This window comes from Diabrotica virgifera, chromosome 2 (genome assembly GCF_917563875.1).
Source record: "Diabrotica virgifera virgifera chromosome 2, PGI_DIABVI_V3a".
NCBI lineage: Eukaryota > Metazoa > Arthropoda > Insecta > Coleoptera > Chrysomelidae > Diabrotica > Diabrotica virgifera.
In genome coordinates, this window is record NC_065444.1 from 14,480,254 (window position 1) to 14,507,853 (window position 27,600).

At 31.9% G+C, this 27,600-nt stretch overlaps 1 protein-coding gene across 6 annotated transcripts in view; it reads left to right on the plus strand.

The window, feature by feature from the left end:
• LOC114345508 (uncharacterized) overlaps positions 1 to 27,600 on the plus strand; it is a 285,375-nt gene that overhangs the window by 33,156 nt on the left and 224,619 nt on the right. For 3 of the 6 annotated variants that reach the window (XM_028296361.2, XM_028296329.2, XM_028296341.2), the window contains exon 1: positions 14,690 to 14,889. The exons of 1 other annotated variant lie outside the window; for it this stretch is intronic. The gene's annotated coding sequence lies outside the window, so the exon portion shown is untranslated. Of the gene's footprint in view, positions 1 to 14,689; positions 14,890 to 27,600 lie in introns of those variants that run through there. 2 more of the 6 variants (XM_028296334.2, XM_050643414.1) reach the window with 2 other exon arrangements.

Sequence of the window (27,600 nt, forward strand, 5' to 3'; positions counted from 1 at the left end):
CAAAGCCCGAATTTCAGGGACTCCTAGGTTTGACTAGGCAATCCTCAGGTCTGATTGACGGTCTTAGTCAAAGACCGAAATAAATTACAGTTTCGGCCTTTGTCTAGTCAAACCTTGGAGAGACTAAGTTGGTCAGGCAAAGGTCGAAATTTAATTTTATGAAATCGGGGTTTGACTAGTCAAACCCCGATCAGCTATTAGAATGTCGTAATTTGTTAGATTAGGTTTAATAAAACGTTATTTTTTAATTTTAATGTTTATTATTTTTATATTGTCGCAATTAAAATAAAAAAATAGTGTTTATTCTCACATGTTGAGGCATTATGGCATTTAGAGTTGCACAATAAGTTAGACCTTTTACACTTACATAATTTTGAAGAGCATTTCTTATTGCAGTAGCATTTTATAAAGCCTTGTCCTGCAAATTTTTTGTACTAATTTCTTTTTGACACAGCTTAACTTCTGGAACATCTTCGAAATTAAGAAAATTCTCTTTGCACTCTCTTATTTGATTTCTTGAAAAAAGTGTGTTTATTGTTCCTAATTTCGTACCAACTCTATATAAAAAGTCAACTGCTTTATCTTGTATGACATTCAAAATATTTCGAGCATCTCCTTTGACCCTATCAAAGATGGGGAGAGGTATGATTACAGTTTTTCCGATCGAAATAGAAGGAAATTTTTTTTCACTTAATTGTTTCATAGCATTATCTCGGGCATGAAGACTTTCAATCGCCTTTCCTTTATTTATTTTAATCTTTTCTGTCTGTGCACAACGCATGCATGTACCTTTTCTGTCAAAACCTTCATAGTATGCACCAACTGTGCTGTCAGTGCACACAACATGTACCACCTATTACAAATTATGCACGTATGTGCGTCAGAGCTCTCTTTTTGGCAAATACAACAAACCACTTCTAAAGAAGTAATCTGAATTGTTTGACAATTTTCTTCCTCTCCTAGTGACGACGGTCCAGGGGCTTCCTTAGTATTATGGTAATCGTTAGTTTTTTCTCCGATTGCAATATCTTCTTTCACAGTTGACGATGACATTCCCAGTCCATATGTTTGTGCTAAAATAAAATTCATATACTTAGTCAAACCAAATTACGTTTTTCAATAAATCAAATAAGAGAATGCAAAGAGAATTTTCTTAATTTCGAAGATGTTCCAGATGTTAAGCTGTCTCTATAAAGAGAAATTTGTACAAAAGGTTCTAAATTTGGAGGACAAGGCTTTATAAAATGCTAGTGCAATAAGAAATGCTCTTCAAAATTTTGTAAGTGTAAAAGGTCTAACGTATTGTGCAACTCTAAATGCTGTAATGCCTCAACATGTGAGAATAAACCCTAATTTTTTTATTTTAATTACGACAATATAAAAAAAATAAATATTAAAATTAAAAAATCTAACAAATTACGACATTTTAATAGCTGATCGGGGTTTGACTAGTCAAACCCCGATTTCATAAAATTAAATTTCGACCTTTGCCTGACCAACTTAGTCTCTCCTAGGTTTGACTAGTCAAAGGCCGAAACTATAATTTATTTCGGGCTTCGACTAAGGCAGTCTGTCTGACCTGAGGATTGCCTAGTCAAACCTAGGAGTGCCTGAAATTCGGGCTTTGACTATAACATATATAATACTCAGATACCATCTGCCAATACCGCAAAATGTTTGGGTATTATATTAGACGCTAGGCAACGCTGAAGGATCCATATTGGCTAAAAAATGTATTGGCTAATGGGAAGACACTCCACCCAGTCAATCTACAACAAAATACTTTTATACAAAGAGATTCTAAAAGCATTATTCAGCGATTCCTTAACAAAGTGCTAGGGAGCATTGCCAATGTTCCCTGGTACTATAAGAACAGTGACCTCCATAGGGACCTAGAAATAGATATTGTTAACAAGACCACTGAAAATTTCCAACAGTTACAAATAAGGACTTCTTCAATACGTCAATTTTAAGGCTACTCAGCCTCTTGAAAACCCGGATCTGGCTAGAAGACTCAAAAGGAAGGAATCCTTTGAATTAGTTAGGGTTAAATGAAAAGCAGAGTATAATGGAAGTGATGGTACAGGTTAGTATTTGTGCATTAACTATTTATATGGGAAATAAACCGCAATTAAATTGAAAAAAATAATTTTATTAACGTTTCGACGCCCAAATCGGGTGTCGTTGTCAAAATACAAAGTACTACTAAAATAAAGAAAAATGTTGTTGCTAAGTAAAATATTCTTCTAATAATTTATTTAGTCTGACTCTTTTATATTGGCAATTCAGACATATATTATACATTTTAAAGTAGAAGACTTTAAAATGATATTGCTAATATTTATGAGTTGCGTTCCTGGGACGACTTTACTGAAAGATAGTTCATTCGATTACATGAAATCAACCCCAACTCAAGAATATCCGTCACAAAAAAATCATAACATGTGCTCTGTCTTTAAAAAGACAACCAAATGAAACGACATAGTTAATCACGAGGGAAAACCAGGAAAAAATCTCGTGATACTATCCCGTCATCGTAAGTATTTGTTCTTGCATTTAATTTACTCTCGAGAAACTAATACCAAATTATGACTTTAATATGTTTAAATTATAAATAATATTAATAATACATAGATATACAATAAATAATACTAAAATATAAAAAATGTACAAACTCGATATGTTATTGACTTACTAATTGTGGTATTTTTTTGCTATTGACTTCCTCTTTCAGTATGGGTAAGCACATCATACTGCATTCTACCGAGGAATTTGCAACACAATTGGTTTCATTTAGCATAATTAGAGCCGCTTCTTTGATTTTTCTCTTTTTACTAGATGTGAAACATCAAGACCATTAAACGTTAGAATAAGTGAACATCAGTCTTATATTAAAAATAGAGAATTTGATAGATCTCAAATATGTCAACACGCATGGGATAATGAACATAGAATTCAGTGGACACATTCAAGTATAGTCCTGAAAGAGTCAGATAGTAAAAAGAAAAAAATCAAAGAAGCGGCTCTAATTATGCTAAATGAAACCAATTGTGTCGCAAATTCCTCGGTAGAATGCAGTAGGATGTGGTTACCCATACTGAAAGATGAAGTCAATAGAAAGAAAATACCACAATTAGTAAGTCAATAACATATCGAGTTAGTACATATTTTATATTTTAGTATTATTTATTGTATATCTATGTATTATTAATATTATTTATAATTTAAACATATTAAAGTCAGAATTTGGTATTAGTTTCTTGAGAGTAAACTAAATGCAAGACCAAATATTACGATGACGGGACGAGATTTTTTCCTGGTTTTCCCTCGTGATTTACTATGGAATCTCTAACGCAAGAATTTTACTGTCATTTTACTGTCTTTTTAAAGACAGAGCACATGATATGATTTTTTGTGACGGATATTCTTGAGTTGAGGTTGATTTCATGTAATCGAATGAACTATCTTTCAGTAAAGTCGTCCCAGGAACGCAACTCATAAATATTGGCAATATCATTTTAAAGTCTTCTACTTTAAAATATATAATATATGTCTGAATTGCCAATATAAATGAGTCAGATTAAATAAATTATTAGAAGAATATTTTACTTAGCAACAACATTTTTCTTTATTTTAGTAGTGTTTTGTATTTTGACAACGACACCCGATTTGGGAGTCGAAACGTTAATAAAATTATTTTTTTCAATTTAATTGTGGCATATTTCCCTATATAATAGTTAATCATAAAAATGCCACAAGGAAATAACTTCAGAACAATAGTAAGGGAGAGTGGGGGAATGGTGCGCGGCGGGTAATCGTGCGCTGCATTGTATTTGAAATTCCGTCGAAGATTTTACGAACTAAACCAGTCGTACACCTTTCAGCCGATCTCATGAACGGTTTACGCCATTATTTTCAGTCGACCATTGCACGTGGACTGAGTCAGATTCGATTATTGAAAATTACAAGAATTCTTCTAGTCTTTCTGCTCCAAAAAATAGGATGGTAAGTCCTTAGTCTTTATTCGATTGCTTTGGACTTATTATTGATTTAAATCGTGTTGTTTAACGTGTATTTTGGTGCATCTGTTGGTTGATATGGTTCAGTAGTTTTCCGTTTGTGATGATGATTAGTATTTAGGGCACAAAGGGGTAATAGTGCGCAGGAGTGCGCACGATTACCCCACAAACAATGAAATGGTAAATATAAAAATTACCATTTTTATTGCCAGATGCCACGAACCAGACAGAGAAAAGAAAAAAAAAACAAAAAAAGGCAAACAAAAAAAGAAGACAGTGCAGAAAGAGCTAACACCTGAGTCGTCTGATGTAACAGACGGTTATTTGTCAGATATTATCGATGAAGACGAATTAGATGATGTTGAATGAAGCTTCATTCCACCACCATTAAAAAACCAGCTGCACGTAACGAGACATGCTCTATTTGTGGGGAAAGAAGGAAAAAAGGATTATGATATACATGTGTGTTAAATGCCTCGGGAAATCACGCAGAATGTACAGCTGTAAATACCCCAGAAAATTATAAATGCAACTTTTGTTTACGTTAAAAATATTACATTTAAGTATACCATACATTTTTTATTTCTTCATAATATTTTTATACTTTTGAAAGAAGTGTTTTTATTACATTAATTTTAAATTAATGTTTTTTTTTCTAACATTAATTTAGTGCGCACCATTTCCCAATCTGTGTGCATGATTACCCTCATGGGTGGGGAATCGTGCGCAAAGGCACTTCTTTTCTTTTTTTAATATTATGCTTTTGCACTTTGTATTTCTCTAAAACTTATTTTACATATGCAAAGTAGAATAGTTAGGGCTTACTCTAACGTACTGGATGTTATGATAGATTAAAAGAATTTACAACAGAATTGATTTCTGCTTAAGTGCGCACCATTCCCCCACTTTCCCTTATTTGTGCAATAAATTAACAGAACCTAAGGAATATTATTGAGGTTGCCCTTAGGCTCAAGTTTTTAGAAATATTTGTAATTAGAAAAAATTGCTCATTGATCATATTGTTTGATAAGATTGTAATGCTCTTAAGCATCTTTTGGTGTTTATTAAATAAAATAAAATGTACAGAATAATGCCTAAACTAATTTTATGCCATTCATCGGTGTTATTTTGTCGAAAACAAATGTTTAATTGAAAGTTCTTCCTCACTAATACCAATGTAGATATCTTAAGTTAAATCTCTATCATAAACACTTCGATTTTGTTTTATCCAACATCCACAAATCCAAAAATAATCCCAAGCCAGGTTGAAACGAATTCAAACTAAAAAACCAGACTCTCCTGCATGGCAGGCACACATGCGTATATGAATAATTATTTTAAGAATTAAAAAGTTCTGTGTTTCGATTCAGAGTCAGAGCTACTCATCGATAAGTTACGACGTACGTTGAGCCGAAGCTTGTGGCTACTTTCAAGATCAACAAACAAGAGTTGTGGTGCATTCACCGATTTTTCAATTAAAATGTTTAACGCATGGAACGATTTTTTATAAATATTAAATAAGCATATTTAGTTTATTAATATATAGACCAGGGCTCATCTGTAAAAATATTAGTACATTTGGACGTTGAGAGGTGACTCAAATTTTTTTGAACAAATTGCTTGAAAATAACTCAAATAATAATATTTGAGTTATCCTCCCTCTCAAAAAGGTCCGGAACATTGTTTTAATAATCAAAATGTCAAAAAATGAAGGAAAAATTCGATTTTTTTCTTCGTCTTTTGATTATAACTTTAAAAGTATTAATTTCCGATGAAAGTTGTACTGACATAAAAATTGCCTAATTAAATTTCATACAATATAGAATTGGTTAAAAATTTAAAAAATAGTCACCCTTGTTGCAAAATAGCAATAATTACGAAAAAACCATACAAAAAACAAGTATTCGCATTTTACGTTTTTCAACTATTTATGCTACACTTAGGACCTTCATATTTCACCCAGAAAAACTTTATGATACTGTAAAATAATACTGTAAATTTCATTAAGATCGGTTTAATAGATTTTGCAAAATAAATTTTGCAATCCAGCTTTCGCAAAAAAAATTCATTTTTTCAAAATGTTACAGGACTGAAAATAAAACACACAGCAAGTTCAAATTTTTTTTGCTTATAAAAGTGTACTGTACTTTTCATTTGCAATTTGCAAAACTAAAATCGATTAATTACCACGGCGTCAGGAATTTTTTTAAATAAACATCAATTTTTGGTGCTACGCGCAGGACAGCGGATAGTTTGCTCTGATTGGGCATTCCAATTGCTCTGATTGCAATGATTGATACATTTTAATTTTTATTATATTTCGATATAAATAAATAAATTTGTTTATTGTAAAATAAAGACACATAGTCTATCCTTTGAAATAACACTTTTTTAGCAAAACTTTCTTTGTTCATATATTTTAACTTAGAGAATAAAAGATTATTATTTTTAAACATATGCAATTGTTTAAACAATATTTCACAAACAATAATAAAATTAGTTTGATTTTTGTGGAATTAAAATATTAAAATACAACAAAATATAGAGTAAGAAAATAATATATTAGATAAAGATTAAAAGAAATTTTGGTGGAAATCAACTTGTGTGAATCGAACACCGCTGTCCTGCGCGTAGCACCAAAAATTAATGTAATTTAAAAAATTTCCTGACGCCGTGGTAATTAATCGATTTTAATTTTGCAAATTGCAAATGAAAGGTACAGTACACTTCTATAAGCAAAAAAAATTCAACTTGCTATCTGCTTTATTTTCAGTCCTGCAACATTTAAAATAAATGAATTCTTTTTGCGAAAGCTGGATTGCAAAATTTATTTTGCAAAATCTATTAAACCGATCTTAATGAAATTTACAGTATTGTTTTACTATCTCTTAAAGTTTTTCTGAGTAAAATATGAAGGTCCTAAGTGTAGCATAAATGGTTGAAAAACGTAAAAGGCGAATACTTGTTTTTGTATGGTTTTTTCGCAATTATTGCTATTTTGCAACAAGGGTGACTATTTTTTAAATTCTTAACCAATTCTGGATTGTAGGAAATTTAATTACGCAACTTTTATGTCAATACAACTTTTCTCACAAATGAATAGTTTTAAAGTTATAATCAAAAAACCAATAAAAAAATCGAATTTTTCCTTCATATTTTGATTATTTAAACAATGTTCCGGACCATTTTGAGTGGGAGGATAACTCAAATATTATTATTTGAGTTATTCCAAGCAATTTCTCCAAAAAAATTTGAGTCACCTCTCAACGTCCATCTCAAAACAGATGCGCCCTGGACTAATAGTGCAGTCACTGAAAGCTTTCGCCTCGGATTTCGTTGAACCTCCATTGATTTCCATGAAAATTGGTGAGTAGTTAGAGAATACCTCAAGGAACAAAGATGACATAATGCCAACTTCCGCTTTTATCCTGGGGGTCGATTCCACCCCTTCTCGGGGGTGAAAATTATTTTATTAAAAATAATACCATAAATCGATAGAGGGACAAATTCTAAGCAAAATATGTTATATAAAGTTATTAAAATAAATAAAAACTTTTTGAGTTATTAAACATCAAAGATTTTAATTTTTCGTGAGAAAAATCCATGTTTTTACCCGGTTTTTCATAAATAACTCAAAAACTATAAGTTTTTACAAAAAAGTTCCAATTACCAAAATTGAAGCTAATAAAAAACGAAATAAACTTCTCTCGCAAAAAACTAAACTAATGTTAACTGAAAGTGAGTTAGGGGTAATTGAATGTATATTTTTTTAGACGAGTACTCAAATCTAAGTATTCAAGCTTATATAACGGGAAAACGATGCATTTTATAAAATATACGTGCAATACACTTATCAAAGTACTTGGGAACACCTATCAAATGAGTTCCAGGAGAAGTTAATTGCATCAAAATTAAGCAAGTTATGATGAAAATAAGAGAGCCCTTCCGAATTTTTTAGGAAAAAGTGAAAAATAAAACATACGCCATTTCCACAAAAATTAAAATTTATAGTAATTCTTACTAGAATTTCTTTATATTAGTATAAGTAATTATTTCAATAATTTTGACCGGTTTAGAATGCATGTTTTTGAAAAAAGATGTAATTTAAAAAAATCAGAATTTTTAAAATTATTGTAATTTTCATTTTCTTTTGATAAAAATAATGTGTGTGTACTTTGTACGCACGTAAGAAGTTATACTTCTATTATATGATTTAAATGAAATTAATATACTTTTATTTATATTTTATTTAAATATTAAACTAATTTATACTTACTACTTCTCAAACATTTTTATTAAAACAGTGCTAAAAATTAAAATAATAAAAGAATAAAACACACACAAACACATTAAAAATGCCACAAATGATTTCTGAACATTAATAAAAAATTTTCCGACAATTATTGTCGGAAAATTTTTTAACTAAAATACGTATTTTCTGAAAATAAAATTATATAATAAATAGTAAATATTATATAAAAATTCATTTTTTAGTAAAATTGTGGCTTATTTCCCATAAAAAATACGTAATTATAATAAATATACTTACAATCATAAAATGTATAAAAAAAATAAAAAAAATAAAAGTTTTTATTGGCATTCGAACCAGCTATCAGCGCGGTTGGTATATTGGGGTTCATTCGCCTTAAACGCTTCGTCACGGAGGCAATGTGTCATTATGTGCGAAGATCGACTAACTAAACGGATTAAGCTTTTGACATTTTTTAATTAAATTAAATTATTTTGATTTTGAATTGAAATGATTTAGAATTGAAAAAATACAACAAAACATAGAGTAAGAAAACAATATATTAGGTGAACATTGATAGAAACTTTGATGGTAATCAAATTATGTAAATAAAAGTATTACATACTATGTATTTTGGTAGGTTCAAATAGGTAGGTACCTATGTTACATTTACAATTATTACGTACCTGTTGCTTTTAAAAACTATTTAAATGTCACTACAATTATAAACTTTTTTGTTTTTGTCCTCACAACAATAAAACTAATATATTATACATTTGTTTACCTTCATATTGAACAATTATTTATTATTGACAGATCATTTCAACACCCAATCAGAGCCCGTATAACGACTAATACCATACTGTCGGTGTGCGCATGCGCGCAAATCAATATAAATTCACCCTCAATCTCAATCGCGCCTAAAGAAGTATAACTTCAATAACTCCAAAAATACTCAATATACGTAAAAAATGGTATATAACCAAATTTTAGTTTTTTCTATACCAAATATTCTACCGTCTTTACTATTTCCCTAGGGTAAAAAATAACCTAGATAGAAACGTTTAAATCTTAAATTTTGCTGCGACAACCATGTAACCGGGACTATTTAACCTTTTATTTTTAAAAAAGTAAAAGGTTTAAAAGGATAAATTCGACTTGGTTTATTATCACTTGAAATTAGCTTTCAAATGGTTTTTAGGTGAATCTGATATCGTAAAAATTGACGGAGTTATTAAAAAAACACAACACCATTTTTTGGAAAAATTTTTAAAAGATAAATTTTGAAAAAATTTTGGTGCATAAACTTTTAGCGCTATCGACTTGCTCGGGGGCTCATTCGATAGATACTTTTAAGTACTTTGAAAAATGTTTAATACTTTATGTTATAAAATGCAAAATTTTCCCGTAATTTAAGATTGAATATTTGGATTTGGGTACTCGCCGAAAAAAATATACATTCAATTACCTATAACTCACTTTAAATTAACACTAAAATGTTTCTTTAGTAACTAGTTTATTACTTATTTTATTAGCTTCCATTTTGGTAATAATAACTTTTTTCTAAAAACATACAGTTTTTGAGTTATTTATGAAAAATCGGTCAAAAACATGGATTTGTCTCACGAAAAATTAAAATTTTTGATGTTTAATAACTCAAAAAGTTTTGATTTATTTTAATAACTTTATATAACAAATTTTACTTAGAATTTGTCCCTCTATCGATTTATGGTATTATTTTTAATAAAATAATTTTAACCCCCGAGAAGGGGTGGCATCCACCCCCAGGGTAAAAGCGCAAGTTGGCATCATGTCACCTTTGTTCCTTGAGGTATACTCTAACTACTTACCAATTTTCATGAAAATCGATGAAGGTTCAACGAAATCGGAGGTAATAGCTCATATCCACCTTCAGTGACTCCACTAATAGTTATTTATGATATAAGTGTTAAAAGTACACGTTTAAGGCACGCATGTGAAACTCGCTATCGCTCACTCTGCAATTCACATGAGTGCCTTAAAAATGTACTTTTTAACACGCATATCATACAATATTTTTTCTACAAACGTAATTACAGGACAATATCTACAAAAACTTTTACTTGAACTTGACTGACATTCCATTTTTATATTTTTTTGACATTACATCAAAATTGCCTATACGGTCAATACGAATTGCAGTGCCATAAAAATTTTAAAGCACTAGTGCCTTAAAGTAGCATTTTTAACGCTCGTATGGAGTGCTAAAAATTGCATTTTTAACACGGTTGTAGAAAAGATAGATTAAACAAATTTAATCCATAAAATATACCTAATTTTAATACGGCAAAATACTAACTGATCCAACAATTAGTGTAGGAAACAGAGGTTGAACAAAATTGGAAAGAAATCCTTTGTAAAAGGTATAAAAATTTTTTTTATTAAAAATCCCTTAAAAGGGCTACATCACAACAAAACGTTTTCGATTTTAATAAAAAAAAATCATCATCAGTGTTCGATAAACTGGATGCTAGCTGAGCCACAAAAGAAAAATATCTGGGTGAAAACCCTTTACATAAAATATAGATGCCTTAAAAGTGCATACTTCAATAAACAGGCCTGTGATGGTCAAATGGCAAACAGGATAATGCCCTAAGGTAAAGTATACAGGTTTCCCAACACGTGGGATCCAAATTGAGTTGATCACATTTCAATGACTTAATTGCAACTGGTGCCATTAAGTCATTGAAATGTGATCAACTCAATTTGGATCCCACGTGTTGGGAAACCTGTATACTTTACCTTAGGGCATTATCCTGTTTGCCATGTGACCATCACAGGCCTTTTTAATGAAGTATGCACTTTTAAGGCATCTATATTATATGTAAAGGGTTTTTACCCAGATATTTTTCTTTTGTGGCTCAGCTAGCATCCAGTTTATCGAACACTGATGATGATTTTTTATAAAAATCGAAAACGTTTTGTTGTGATGTAGCCCTTTTAAGGGATTTTTAATAAAAAAAAATTTTATACCTTTTACAAAGGATTTCTTTCCAATTTTGTGATTGATGGTATACATTGTGGAAGAGGTTGAACCTCTCAAAATGGACACAAGTCCGGTTTTATTTTTTTTTCTGGTATATCAAGGGGTGCTTATTATGAAACTAACTTTTTCTTAAAAAATTTCTCCCCAGAACCCTCCTTTTAATCCCTTTAAAGGGGGTAATTTGTGGTTTTTGCGAAACGTAGCCCTTCCTGTACATTTTGCAAAAAATTTACTTAATAGTAAAATTGCATTGTATTGTAGCCACAAAAAAGACGTGAGAAATTAGTGAAAAGCAGAGTCAGTGCTGTGCTGTGTATCCACAACAAATAAGTGGGCATTTCATGTAAAAAAAAAGCTAGGATGGACCAGGTGACATCTAGTTTACAAACATTTTTAGGGAAATTAGGTTAAAGAAAAAATACTGATTATAGTATTTTTACTACAAAAACGTTATTACGTAGGTCAAAATTTTTGACGTAAAAGAACTGTCAAAACATTAGAATGTGACTTTTCATTATTGCCATGATTATTATAAACATGGCAATAATGAAAAGTCACATTCTAATGTTTTGACAGTTCTCTTACGTCAAAAATTTTGACCTACGTAATAACGTTTTTGTAGTAAAAATACTATAATCTTGTAGATTAGGTGTATTTATATTGTTTAAATAAAAAAATAGTAAAATGAAGAGGACTATATTTTCTACTATTTATTTCCCGACAGTATATGTCTATCACCCACCGTTTAGCGAGGGTGGCGCCACAAAATTGACAAATTTTTAAAAAAGGTGTTTTTAAAAAAAATTGTTTTTCCCTAACTGTAAGGAAAATTACGAAGAAACCCTGCGGCAATTAATCACAAATAAATGATACTTTTTTCTTTTCAAATATTTATGCTTTAACTTCCATCACTTTACTTTCTGGTGTTTTACTTGCTTTCCTTTAAGGCTGTATGACACTATGCATTTTCTTGTATCATTTCTAATATCGTTTCTGATATCGTTTCTTGTATACATTTTCTTGTATCATTTCTTGTACGTACATTTGTGCCCTGTATGACACTATGCAAGTTCTTGTATCGAAAATTGTATGAAATTCGGCACGGGATTGGTCGAAATTTTGTTTGTCACCCTGTGTCACGTTATGGTAATGCATCTACAGCTACAGCTGATTTTAAAGATTTTATAAACTTTTAATTAACATTTTAATGGTAACCAGAATTTTACGTTGATTGTTTGAGGTTAATTATTATTTGTTTTTATTTTGTTTTGATATTTGTGCTAAAATATTTGCATTAGAATTATCTTCAGTTTGATCCAAATTAGGAACTATTATATTTTCGTCTATTAAAAAATTATGCACCATGAAACCTAAATTTATAGTTTGAACTTTACTAGGAGCTAAATATATGTTTATAGTAGAACAGTAGTCCATACCAAACGGTATATTAAGTATCAATAAAAGATTTATAAATAATACCTACAAAAACACAAATAAATTCATCAATACATGATCCCATTTTCATTTCAGCCGCCATTATGAATAAGTAATTATGACATTTTAGATGTTTTACCAGCAGGTTTTACGTTTTTGCTCTTTGCGCAGAAATTGGCGCAGTTCTTGTACAAGAATCTGTGTCTGACTCAAATTCTTGTATCGTTTCTGATATCGTTTCTTGTATCTGTGTATGACACTATGCATTTTTTTGACATATCAGAAACGATATTAGAAATGATACAAGAAAATGTATAGTGTCATACAGCCTTTACACCTCTCCGGTATCTCCGTATTTACTACCACCGGTCGGCGTTGACTAACTACACACTGAGCCTTTATCACTTTACAGTTGATAACGTTGATACTTTTTGCTAGCTTCTTCTACACAGTACACAATTTAGTTTACTTTTTCTTCTCTCGCTACAGTAGGTAACATAATGGTCTTCAGTTTTCATAAAGAACATATTAATCACAAAGTAAGCATACATAAAAGACCAATAATTCTAAATACAATAGGAATAAGAGACCATACAGCAGAACTAAAAATAATACTTAAAACTTCTGAAATAAGAAACCTGCTATCAGTGACCAGGAAGACACCATACCAAAAAGGAAAGTATATCAAATAACGTAGTAAAAGATCTGAGTAAAATAGACGGGATTGGAATGAAACCAACTTACTACACAAATGGATAAAGAAAGACTGCCAAGAACAGCAAGGGCTTCACAACCAACAGAACCAAAAGTACAAGGAAATGACGATCAAAAAAGGAATAAACAAGGATTCCTTTAAATTGGAGATGGAGGATGGCTCTGTCGTAGAATTCGAGAAGGTGGAAAAATATGTATATGCACTTAGTTACCCTTATTGACCAGACATGTAAGGAAGAAACCGAAATCAACTGAGAGTGACCAAGAGCAATATATGTAATGGGGCCACGAACAAAAGAATTAAGGCTAAATATACACTAGACATAAAAATAAACATTGCAAGAAGTGAAGGGTCCAGGACTGTAAATACTCAATGTTCCTATGTATCTAGTTGGGTGGCTGTTACTGTATATCTCCTAGTACAAAAATAAGAGTAAACTCTAATAATTATTAGACCTAAAATGCCGACGCATGCACTATGAACAAAACCATACAGAACAGATTGGAAGCATGGGAAAGAAAGATACTTCGCAGAATGTTTGATGGGGAAGTAGTAGAGGGAGAATGGAAAAGACAAACTAATATAGAAATGTACCAATTTTATGGTAACTCTCCAATAACAAATGTAGTGAAGAAACGTTCACTACTACGGCTTGGACACCTAGAAAGGATGCAAGGTAATAGACAATTCAAAAATATTGGTTGGAGAGTAGGACCAAGAAAGAGATGGAGAGATGTAGTTATGGAAGATGCCAGTGATATGGGAATCAGAGATTGGAAGCTGATAGCCAAGAACAGAAAACGATGGAAATTATCCATCTACCAATAAATAATAAAGTTAATGCTATACAAATATACAAAACACTTTTTGTTATGTTTTGAACATCAAGTTTATTTTTTCATACATTTCATTCATGAAAAATACGCAGTCCAAAAGGCTTTAAGTTGTTACAAAAATAATGACTTTTCGTATTTATTTTGGATTTGTGGCTAGACATTGTTTTTTGTGGGTCAAACTCAAATATTTTTTAAAACATCTGTGTTTATGTTTAAAAAGGTCATCATAAAAAATTCTGGTTAACACTCGTATGAATCGACACTAAACACCCAATTCCCGCTGAACCGCTTGTAGTTCCTGCAATTTCAGGAGACAGTAGGTCGTAGATAAGCATCTCCTGCTGAAACGGTAGTGCCGAGCGCATCGACGCGGCTTTTCAGGCCTCAGTTTAAATCCTCGACACGCGTTACCGCCATGTTGTTTTTTATAATTAATTAAATTAGTGTTTATAAACAGTTCAGTGACTTTTGTTCAATAACATAATATAGTGATTTTGTGAAAGATATACTTTATTCGCGGAACGATATCGTCTTTTACTGAAAACTGTTTTATAGATAGTGTCCTAGATTTGTTTGGAGGGATTTTATTGCAATGTTCGCCATCTTGTAACGTACTGAAACAAAAATACTTACCAGATGTATACAAAGTTGGATTTTTAATTATTTTGTTTCTCTATTAGGATATTTAGCATGATTTTTATCTAGTTATTAGAATCATTTTTCTGTTTAAGTTTCGCATATTGGCAATATTGTTATTCGTCTTTTTTTAAATGTACCCATAATGGCGGCAAAAATAAAACACTTCTCTTTGTTTTTTAATGTAAATATAATCGAAAATTATCGAAATTTTTAGTAGCATGTAATATTATTTGCATATAGTGACTTCTTAAGTACCTGCTAAGGAAATTTTGGCCAGATTCTTAATTCTTTTAGTCCTCTTAATTCCTCAGTTCTAAGTTTATGTGCTTTGCGCTTCGCTATTATCCAATACTTTTTAATTTCTTTGTTCTTTGTTTACTATGTCAATATGGTTAATATAAATAATATATAATTATAACCTAGATTGGTTAATGTTTATAAACTTGTTTTGTACAATGTCCAACTTGATATTATTTGACTTTGATTTCATTTTAAAGCCTGTTCCTAAACTGTATATCTGTTATATAGTGATTATTTTCTTATTTAAAGTTTAATATATTATACAGGGTGTAACAAAAATTCAGGTCATAAATTAAATCACATATTCTGGGACCAGAAATAGTTCGATTGAACTTAACTTACCTTAGTACAAATATGCACATAAAAAAAGTTACAGCCCTTTGAAGTTACAAAATGAAAATCGACTCTTTCCAATATATCGAAAACTATTAGAGATTTTTTTATTGAAAATGGACATGTGGCATTCTTACGGCAGGTATATCTTAAAAAAATTATAGTGAAATTTGTGCACCCCATAAAAATTATTTTATGAGGGTTTTGTTCCCTATAACTCCCCCCCAAACTTTTGTATACGTTCCAATTAAATTATTATTATGTTACCATTAGTTAAACACAATGTTTTTAAAGCGTTTTTGCCTCTTAGTACTTTTTCGAAAAGTCAGTTTTTATCGAGATATTTTCAATATTTGTCAAATCCACCACATTTGTAAATTGTTAAGTACGTGGTTAAGTACGATTATAAAGACCTGGTAATAATATGAAAATTTATTTATAATTTACATTTTTAGGTACATTCTGAATAATATTAAAAAGAAGCCACATCTCAAAAAAGGTGCCTTATCGAAAAAATACTAAAAGGCAAAAAAGTTTTAAAAGCACTGTGTTTAACTAATGGTACCGCAATAATAATTTAATTGGAACGTACACAAATATTTGGGGGGTTTAAAGAAACAAAACTCCCATAAAATTTTTATGTAAACATATAAAAAAAAGAAAATGCATCTCGATAAAAACTGGCTTATCGAAAAAATACTGAGACAAAAAGTTTTAAAAACATATTTTTAACTAATGGTACCACAATAATAATTTAATTTAAACATACACAAAAGTGATAGGGTTTAAGGGAACAAATCCCCATAAAATTTTTATGAAGTGCACAAATTTCACTGTTATTTTATTAAGATGTTCCCGTCATAAGAATGCCACATATCCATTTTCAATAAAAAATCTCTAATAGTTTTCGATATAAGGAAAAAAATCGATTTTTATTTTGTAACTTCAAAGGGCTGTAACTTTTTTATGTGCACATTTGTACTAAGGTAAGTTAGGATCAATCGATCTATTTTTGGTCCCAGAATATGTGATTTAATTTATGACCTGCATTTTTGTTACACTCTGTATAATTTACAGGGTGTAACAAAAATGCAATTACATATAATAATACATACTTCAATATTCTGAAGTATGTATTAGTAAATAATATGAGTATTTTGATTGTTTATTTTAGTTATTCATTAAATGTATCATTGTTCTCATTTTTTTAACCCAATTGTTTAATGATATTCATTATTCTGATAATATTGATTAATTATATCATTGATCTGTTCACTGTTTGGGTATATTCTGAATGTTACTTGATCTCACTGTACTACTTAGCAATATACCCCAGTCTATACAGGGTGAGGCAAATAAAAGGCCTATTAGAAATATCTCGAGAACTAAAGGCAACAGAATCATGAAAATTGGAATAAAGGGGTTTTGAAGGATGATCTATTAAATGAAAATATTTTCATCTCTTTGCAACTTCCGGTTATACCGGAAGTTGCTTATAACTTCGTTTTTTTAAATGAGACACCCTGCATATTTTTACATTTTTGGATTCTCTTTGATGTCTTCTTTCTTAAAATATCAGGTTTTTAATATTATACAGGGTATTTTAAAAGAAAATTACGTTTTTTTATTAATTTCGTAGCAAAATTAACACCCTGTAGAATTGTAGTAGTTTGACATCTAAAACTCTACTTACGTTCAAATGATTTTTAATATACTCTACTATTGTTAAGAATCATTAGTATAGCTAAATTTTTAATTTTAGTATACAGGGTTGGTCGAAACTCTGAATGAGTATTTTCTGAGTTTTCTTAAATGGAACACCCTGTATTTAAGTATTGTAATGAAATGATATTTTATGATACTTTTTTATTTCCTAAGCATTCCCTATACCTAACTGTTTTAATTTGTGCTTAATTTTTAATCGCACCAACAATCTTAACTACGTAGGGATTTTGATAGCTAAACCATTATTGGTAATTTTAAGGACCAGTCTGGATTAATATGTATTTATTTCTGAAAAATTATTTGGGATTGAGTATTTTCACGGCCAACCTAATAAAATTTCACGTATTTTTTGTTGCAATTAATGTTTAGCTTGAATCACCAATAACTCACAAATTAAAGCAGTTAGGTATAGGGAATGCTTAAGAAATAAAAAAGTACTATAAAATATCATTTCACTACAATACAAAAATACAGGCTGTTCTATTTAAGAAAACTCAGAAAATACTCATTCCGAGTTTCGACCAACCCTGTATACTAAAATTAAAAATTTAGCTATACTAATGATTCTTACAATAGTAGAGTATATTAAAAATCATTTGAACGTAAGTATAGTTTTAGATGTCAAACTACTACAATTCTACAGGGTGTGAATATTGCTACGAAATTAATAAAAAAACGTAATTATCTTTTAAAATACTCTGTATAATATTACAAAACCTCATATTTTAAGAAAGAAGACATCGAAGAGAATCCAAAAATTTAAAAATATACAGGGTGTCCCATTTAAAAAAACGAAGTTATAAGCAACTTCCGGTATAACCGGAAGTTGCAAAGAGATGAAAATATTTTCATTTAATAGATCATCCTTAAAAACCCCTTTATTCCAATTTTTATGAATCTGTTGCCTTTAGTTCTCGAGATATTTCTAATAGGCCAGTTATCTGCCTCACCCTATATATCTGTTAAAAATCATGGATTTCCCGTAAAAAATTTATACGGATTTCTGAAGATTCTAAAAGGTATTATAATATATAGTTCAGCTCTAGAGGCCTCAGGGGCCCAAGGCTTCAATGGTTTTCTTCCATTTCTTTCTGTCTTGTGCTAGGTTTTTCCAATCTTGTACCCTCAGCGACTTCAGATCTTCTTTTGCCGACTCCAACCATCTTCTTCGGGGGCGTCCCCTTTTTCTTTTTGTACCAGCCTCCGTGTTTATTAATTCATTGGGAACTCTTCCTTCTTCCATTCTTGCTATATGCCCGAGCCATCTTAATCTTTGAATTTTGGCGAGTCTTGTTATTTTTGGTTGTCCATATATTTGCATTATTTCTTCATTCGTTTTCCTTCGCCAGATATTTCCCTCTTTTAGACCTCCGTATATCCTTCTGAGTATCTTTCGTTCCCATCTATCTAATTTTACTTCCATGTCTTTATTTAGTGTCCAGGATTTAGCATAGAGTACTGTAGGTCGGATAACTGTTGTATATATTTGTTTTTTTGTTATTCTGGATATTATCTTCGACCTCATTATCTTAGTTAGACTCCCAGCACTCTTACTACTTTCGCCATTCTTTTTTCGATTTCTTGGTTCTCTTCGTTTCTATTTGTTAGTGTTACTCCCAAGTAATCAAATTGGCCGACAATTTCGAAGTTATATTCTTTACTTGGGCTTTTTATCTTAAAGGACTGTCCCAGATGATTTTCATTTCCCTTCATCACCATATATTTTGTTTTTTCTTCGTTTATTTCTAAACCACATTCCTTGGCTGTTGTCTCTAGTCCTAGTCTATTGAAGATTTCTTTTAATTCTGCAGGTCTCCTTGTTATTAAGGTAATATCATCTGCGTATGCTACACATTGATGCCTGTGATGATATATTGTGCCTTTAGTATAGATGTTGCATTCTCGTAAAATCTTCTCTAAAATTACATTGAAGAAATCTGTTGATAACGGGTCACCTTGTCGCAGGCCTCTATTGGTGATAAAGCTATCCGAAAAAGGTATTATAGCTGATGGCAAATCCGTGAAGACTACAGCTGCTTTTGTTGTGTTTTTTTAAAGAATCTTAAAAAGTGAAAAAATATTTTTTCCTATGAAACGTTTCGTATGTATCTACATTTTATAGAAAAAGAGTTCAAAGTTGTAGATCACAAAAACTTATTTAATTTTGAGAGTTTCCAAATTAAATTACGTAAAAAATTGACCGAGGTAATTGCAAAAAACCATTAATTATTTTTGCAGTAATTTGTAAATGTTAATAACTTTGTTTTTTGCATAATGACATATAATTTAACTACTTGAAATTGTAGCAGTTAATGAGTTATTAAAGTGTAACAACCAGATCGACCAATTAATTTATAAGTTATTCAGTTGTTTATCCCGGAGAGGAATTATTTTGTAAATTGCAATCGATTCTTGAATGCTTCATTTTTTAAGGCGTAATAAAAAACTTCAAAATTTTATTAAATTTGTTTTTAAAAAATGTGTAAGACTGACTATTTAGCTTATAAACATTGTTTGATATTTTTTATTTCATACACTTGTAATTAAGCTTAATGAAAAGCTGGTGACAAAACACACTTTTCAAAAAACCGAAAATTCTATGAGAAATAGAAAACAATATGGCATTTTTTTCTTAAAATCATATTTCCATTGTTTATTAACATTAAGAGCTGAAAATTTAACTTTTTCTAAATAAAGATCTATATTTTATGATCCAACTTATAAATGGCATATACAGTGAAGGAATTAAAAGTCGTAAGTAATTTCGCCGTCGAGCCACTTCGCCGTCGTCCGTTTCGCCGTCGAGCCAGTTCGCCGTCGCCATCCCGGCATTGGTTATAGGTCTGGATCCCGCGTATGAAAAAAAAGTTGATTAATAGCAAGCTGAAAATTTGTTAATAGCTTAAGGGTGTCTAGTCGAATAAACTTTGATATATGGGAACACTGAAACAGGGGTAGTTTTAATTGTGGAACAGGTTAAAAATTTGGAACGGTCACAGCACGAAAACGGCACATTTATTTTGTCCGACAGAACAGACTTAAACTCTCCGAACAGAGATTAAACTCTCATGAAAAAATCAGACTGCTATTTATTACCTGTCATAATTCCTGTCATTTGACATATTCTACATGTTCCACTCATTAAAACGCCTATTTGGTGATAAATAGCAGTCTGATTTTTGCATGAGAGTTTAGTCTCTGTTCGAAGAGTTTAAGTCTGTTCTGTCGGACAAAATAAATGTGCCGTTTTCGTGGTGTGACCGTTCCAAATTTTTAACCTGTTCCACAATTAAAACTACCCCTGTTCCAGTGTTCACACATATCAAAGTTTATTCGACTAGACACTGTTAAGCTATTAACAAATTTTCAGCTTGCTATTAATCAACTTTTTTTTCATACGCGGGATCCAGACCTATTAAGTTTACAAGAACGTAATAACATACTAACTTTTTTTATACTAAATGTCGCAAGAACGTGATAATATACTAACTTTTTTTTATACTAAATGTCAGTGTAAATAAAATGCTGATGTTGCTAGTAAAACCAAGTTATATTTTCGTATTCAACTATACATTGTTTTCGTCTGAAAAATAAAATATTTACAGATTTCAATTTCAATTGTTTTTACTGCATCAAAAATAAAAAACTTCATTATGCAAAAGTGATAGTATTTAACCGTTCAAAAATCATTCAAAACTTATATACAAGTAATGATCATTCCGAAATTATAAGTACGAATGCTAACAACGAAATGGCGACGGCGAAATGGCTCGACGGCGAAACGGCGACGGCGAAATGGCTCGACGGCGAAACGGCGACGGCGAAATGGCGACGGCGAAACGGCGACGGCGAAATGTCCTAGACCCTTAAAAGTTATAACCCGTTAAAGTGATAGTACTCATAAAATACCGCCACGCAAAAGTGGAGGGGAGAAGTATCCTCTGCATTATCACGTGCTTCTATGCCACGTATTTTTTTTTTAATTTTTAAACTTTATGTAAGAATTGAAGTTTAAAGTTTAGTTTAGTAAAATTAAACATATTATACTGTTAAATAGTACACAACTATTACTTATACTTATTGGCTACTTATCTTCAAAAATATTAGGTAAAACCTCGATAGAACGGACCTCTATTTAACGGACTTCGGATATAACGGACAAAAAATTCGATCAAATGAAAAAAAAATTGAATTAAAAAAAATAGGAAAAATCCAACTCTGTAAGAAAAATCAAGATGATCTCGGCACTACTTTGTGCTAACTCCGATGTATCGCACGGATTGACTGCTATAATTGTTGGCAAATCTCGTAAACTTAGACCTGTCAAAGATATAATGCAGCATCTGCCCGTTTTGTACCAGCAGCACTGAGAAAATTTCAAGAGAAGAAACTGGAAATACCGCCGAAAGAGGTGAAATGTTTATTGATTTCAGACAAAGCTCCTACTTACCCCCCTGAAAATATTCGACATTCAGAAGACATCAACTTTAATTGTATGTTTTTGCCAAAAAATACTTCGCGTATTCAACTTGTGGATCAGTGAATAATTTTGACAACCAAACGAGTACATTGAAGAGTTTTTTGATGAAGTAGAAAAGTAAAAGAGTAGTAAGCAAAACTTTATTTTTTTTTACTACACTCACCGGCAGAGAAAACGGGCACCTCAAAAAGTCTTGTATTTCCTAAACCTGATGTCCGATTTAAGTAATTTTTTTAATATGTTATAGCCTTATTCTTTATCAATATCGCTGTAATAATATTGTTGCTAGACAGGTACATTGTCATTGTATACAGTGTGTACGAATCAAACTGTGTTTTTTTCTCAAACTTTGGAACACCCTATGGAATGTTCGAGCTTTTATAAAATACTAAAATTAAAACCCAACTATAGCCACAGATTTTCTTAACATTCTGTTCTTTTATTCATTCGCTTATGTTGGATAATAAAAAAGTTAGGCACTTTAACAACTACCCCTGTTTTTCGTCAATACAGGGTGTTTTTCAATAAGTACGGCAAGCTTTAAGGGGTAATTCTGCATGATAAAAGAATGACAGTTTGCTTTATAAACTTATGTCCGCAAATACTTCGTTTCTGAGATAAGGGGTGTTGAAATTGTTCTTACAAACTGACGATTTATTTATTGCTCTAAAACGGTTTGGGATATGCAAATGAAATTTGGTAGATTTTAAGAGCTAGTTATTTCGCATTTTTTGGCATACAATTGAGAATTTTATATTCACCATTGGCGTGCATACGGGATATATCTAAAATATTTATACCCGTATGCACGCCAATGGTGAATATAAAATTCTTAATTGTATGCCAAAAAATGCGCAATAACTACCTCTTAAAATCTACCAAATTTCATTTGCATATCACAAACCGTTTTAGAGAAATAAATAAATCGTCAGTTTGTAAGAATAATTTCAACACCCCCTATCTCGGAAACGAAGCATTTGCAGGCATACGTTTATAAAGCAAACTGTCATTATTTTATCATGCAGAATTACCCCTTAAAGTTTGCCGTACTTATTTAAAAACACCCTGTATTAACGAAAAACAGGGGTAGTTGTTAAAGTGCTTAACTTTTTTATTATCCAACATAAGCGAATGAATAAAAAAACAGAATGTTAAGAAAACCTGAGGCTATAGTTTGGTTATAATTTCAGTATTTTATAAAAGCTAGAACATTCCACAGGGTGTTCCAAAGTTTGAGAAAAAAACACAGTTTGATTCGTACACCCTGTATACAATGACAATGCATAGGCGTAACCAGGGGGGGTTTTGGGGGTTATAACCCCCCCCCCATTGGGATGGACTTTGAGCTCTATACGCTTAACACCATACCCCTCAGAGACCTTCCAGTAGTTGTAACCCCCCCCCTTTCCAGTAGTTGTAACCCCCCCCTTAGGATCATCCTGGTTACGCTTATGTGACAATGTACCTGTCTAGCAACAATATTATTACAGAGATATTGATAAAGAATAAGGCTATCACATATTAAAAAAATTACTTAAATCGGACATCAGGTTTAGGAAATACAAGACATTAAAAATGACCCATTTTTTGGGGTGCTCGTTTTCTCTGCCGGTGAGTGTAGATACAGTACGTATTTTCAAAATAAAATTGTTGATTGATTTTAAACCTATTTTTATATAACGGACTGTAATACATACTGTAATATAGTTTCATTAACTGCAATAATATTCAAATGAATTATTTTTTTTGAAAATAAAAATTATAAAATTAACTAAAAGAATTAAATGTATTGTATAAATTTATAATAACTATTATTATACATATATTTATATAGGCACACTTATCAATAAAATCTAAATATTATTATTTTTCTCTAAAATATATAAGAAACGTTTTATAGGCAAAACTCTTTTTTCAATTTTTAACGATTGTTTTAAAAAACAAAGCAAAATGAGCGATATGTCATCACGAAATTGTCATCACCTTCTTCTTCTTCTTCATGTGCCTCATCCTTTAAGGAAATTGGCGACCATCATGGCCAATTTTACCCTATCTGCAGCGGTTCTGAAGAGTTATATTGTTGTTTTCCACTCCACTGCTTTAAATGTTTTAACCAGGATCTGCGTCGTCTCTCCGATCCTGTTTTTCTTTTTCCTTCCAGTTTCCCTTGTATAACCAATCACATCAACTCATATTTTTCATTTTTTAGTATGTGACCAAAGTAGCTTATTTTTCTTTCCGTCATAGCGTTGAGTATTTCTCTTTATTTTTTCATCTTTCTTAATGTTTCTGTATTTGTTGTGTTGTGTCCATGATATTGTCCATATTCTTCAGTAAAGCCAAAGCTCAAAACTGGCAAGTCTTTTTTCAGTTGCGTCCGTAATTGTCCAGGTTTCATATAAAAGGACAGAAACTCAATACTCTAGTTCTAATTCCTATTCCCAGTTTTCCATTACATAATACTGTTTTAAAAGCTATACCTCACATACTTTTTAGAACATTTAAATACCTGTATGAGATTTTTTCAGCTTTTTTTTCCTTGACGGACTATACGATAACAATTAAACAAGTTGCTGCCTTGTTGCCTAACATTGTACATAAAAAAACATTCTAAATCTAATAATACTGTTTTGTACATTTCCTATTATCTCATTTTATCTAAGTGGTCTCTAAATATAAATGACTCACGAAAAGTTCATCTAAATTAAGTAAGTATTGTCATTGAGTTTATTTTCTGATTTACGAAGTTTAGTTTTCCTTTTTGAGATATTTTTGTGCATCTGATGATTTGCCAGCATCGTAGCGTGACTCATGTGAGTGAGGTTTAAATAAAAACGGTCCAAGGGTTGTTTTCTTATTAGCGAGTTAATCTGGGAATCGCGTGCGTTTATAAATCTGGAATCAACCGGTTAGAGTGTTTAGTCATCGACTTTAAAGCGACATACATAGTCAAAAAACAGTTAAAGTCGAGCGTCATAACAGACGGGCGACTGTGACCGGCCACTCTGTGGATCCACAAAAGTAGTTTACCGTGGGTTCTTATGCGAGCGACTGTGGCCGGCCACAGTCGCTCGTCTGTGATGCAACGTCCACTCCACATAAGAACCCACGGTCAATCATCGGAAACTACTTTTGTGGATCCACAGAGTGGCCGGCCACAATCGTCCGTCTGTTATGAGGGTTATTCTTCTTCTTCTTTTGGTAACCTGGTACCCGATTATCGAATGTTGGTGATCATATTGGCAATAATACCTTTGTTTACGGCAGCTCTAAACATATTAGCGGAGGTCTCTTGATACCACTCTCGAAGATTTCGGAGCCAGGATGTTTTTCTTCGGCCTGTGCTTTTTCTTCGGCCTGGGCCTCTTCTTCATTCGGCGATATTGCCCTGTATTATGAAGTGTAGAAGGTTATACCTCTCTGGATGTCTCATAACATGGCTGAAATATTGTAACTTTCGAATTTTTATTGTTATTGTTATTTCTGTGCTCTTATTAATTCAATGTAAGACTGTTGCATTTCTTATTCGATCAACCCAACTCTTATTCGATCATTACCCGTCGATAGATCCACATCTCATCATCATTCTCTTTGCTTTATCCCTATGCGGTGTCGGCTTCCCTAATTGCATTTCTCCACACAATTCTATCTTGGGTCATATCAATGTTAATCCCCTTTACCAATATGTCCTGCCTTATCGTCTCCCCCAGGTCTTCTTTGGTCTTCCTCTCTTACTCCTTCCAGGAATATGCACTTCAGCTATTCTTCGTATTGGGTGATTAACGTCTCGACGTTGAACATGACCAAACCATCTTAACCTATGCTCTCTCAATTTGGCATCAATTGGTGCCACACCTAGACTTCCCCTAATATACTCATTTCTAATTTTATCCTTCTTTGTCACTCCACTCATCCATCTAAGCATTCTCATTTCCGCCACATGCATTCATTGTTCCTCTTTCTTTTTCACTGCCCAACATTCAGTTCCGTACATCATAACCGGTCTTATAGCTGTTTTATAGAATTTTCCCTTCAGCTTCATTGGAATTTTTCTGTCACACAACACACCACTCGCTTCTTTCCACTTCATCTATCCAGCCCTAATTCTACTGCATGCATCTCCATCCATTTCTACATTACTCTGTAATACCGATCGTAGGTACTTAAAACTATTGCTTTTCACAATCATTTCACCATCCAAAGATACCATTTTATTTGTAGTAGCTCCATCTTTAAATGAACATTCCAGATACTCTATTTTTGTCCTACTAAGTTTTAAACCTTTTTCCTCCAGAGCTTGTCTCCACTGTTCCAGTTTTTGTTCTAAGTCTCTTTCACTATTTCCTACTAACACGACATCATCCGCATACATTAAGCACCATGGAATGTTACCCTGTAGTTTCACTGTTATCTGGTCCAAAACTAATGAGAATAAATACGGACTAAGCACAAAGCCTTAGTGCAATCCTACTTTCACCTGAAATCTATCAGTTTCTCCCACACCTGTCCTAACACTAGCCGTTACGCCCTCATACATATCCCTCACAATCTTTTCATATTCACCAGGAACTCCTTTCTTATTGAGTGCCCACCACAGAATCTCTCGGGGAACTCTATCATATGCTTTCTCAAGATCAATGAATACCATATGAGCGTTTGTTTCTTTACTCCTGTATTTTTCCATCAACTGCCTTATAATGAAAATTGCATCTGTTGTTGATCTACCCTGCATAAAGCCAAATTGATTCTCGGATATTTCGGTCTCTTCACGTATCCGTCTATCAATTACTCTTTCCCATATTTTCATGGTGTGGCTAAGCAGTTTTATAGCCCTGTAGTTTGTACATTGTTGTATATCTCCCTTGTTTTTGTAAACAGGTACCAGTATACTGCTTCTCCATTCGTCTGGCACCTTGTTCCTGTTTCTCCCAATGTTCTCCATACTTCCCCAGGAATATCATCTGGTCCTACCGCTTTTCCTTTCTTTATTTTTTGAAGCGCTCGAGCCACTTCCTCGTTGGTTATTTTGGTGACCATTTGCTGCTACTGTCTCCGTTGACTCTACAGGCTGTCTGTCAAATTCTTCATTTAATAAGCTGTCAAAGTACTTTTTCCATCTCTTTTTGACATCCCTTTCGTGAACTAGTATTTTATTATTTTCATCTCGGATACATCTAATCTGATTAAAATCTTTTGCTTTCTTTACTCTCTGTTTGGCTATTTTATATATCTTCGTTTCGCCTTCCCTAGTATCAAGTTGATCGTATAGGTTTGAATACGCTTCTGCTTTGGCTTTTACTAGTGCTACTTTCGCTTCCTTTTTCGCCACCATATAGTTTTGAAGCTCTGTGTCGGATCTGGTTTCTTGCCCATTTTTTATATAATTTTCTCTTCTCTTTTATTTTTCCTTGTACTTCGTTTGACCACCACCAAGTCTCTTTATCCTCAAACTTTTTTCCTGACGTTTTCCCAAGTATTTCAATAGCAGTCTCTCTAATACTACTGGCCATTTTTCTCCAAATTGTATTAGGGCTTCCTTTCATGTTTCAACATATTTTTTCTACTATTCTTCCTGAATAGACCTTCTTTCTCATCTTTCAGTGGCCACCACTTGATTTTTTGTGGTCCTCTCCGATATTTTTGTTTAGTTTCGCTTTTTACTTCGATGTCCAGAACAAGCAACTTATGTTGTTGACTTACTGTCTCACTAACTATTACCTTGCATTCACGTATGTCTTCTTTCCTTATCATGAAGTAGTCTATTTGGGATTGATGTTGTCCACTTTTGTAGGTAATAAGTTGAGTTTCTCTCTTTTTAAAGAATGTGTTAACAATCACCATATCC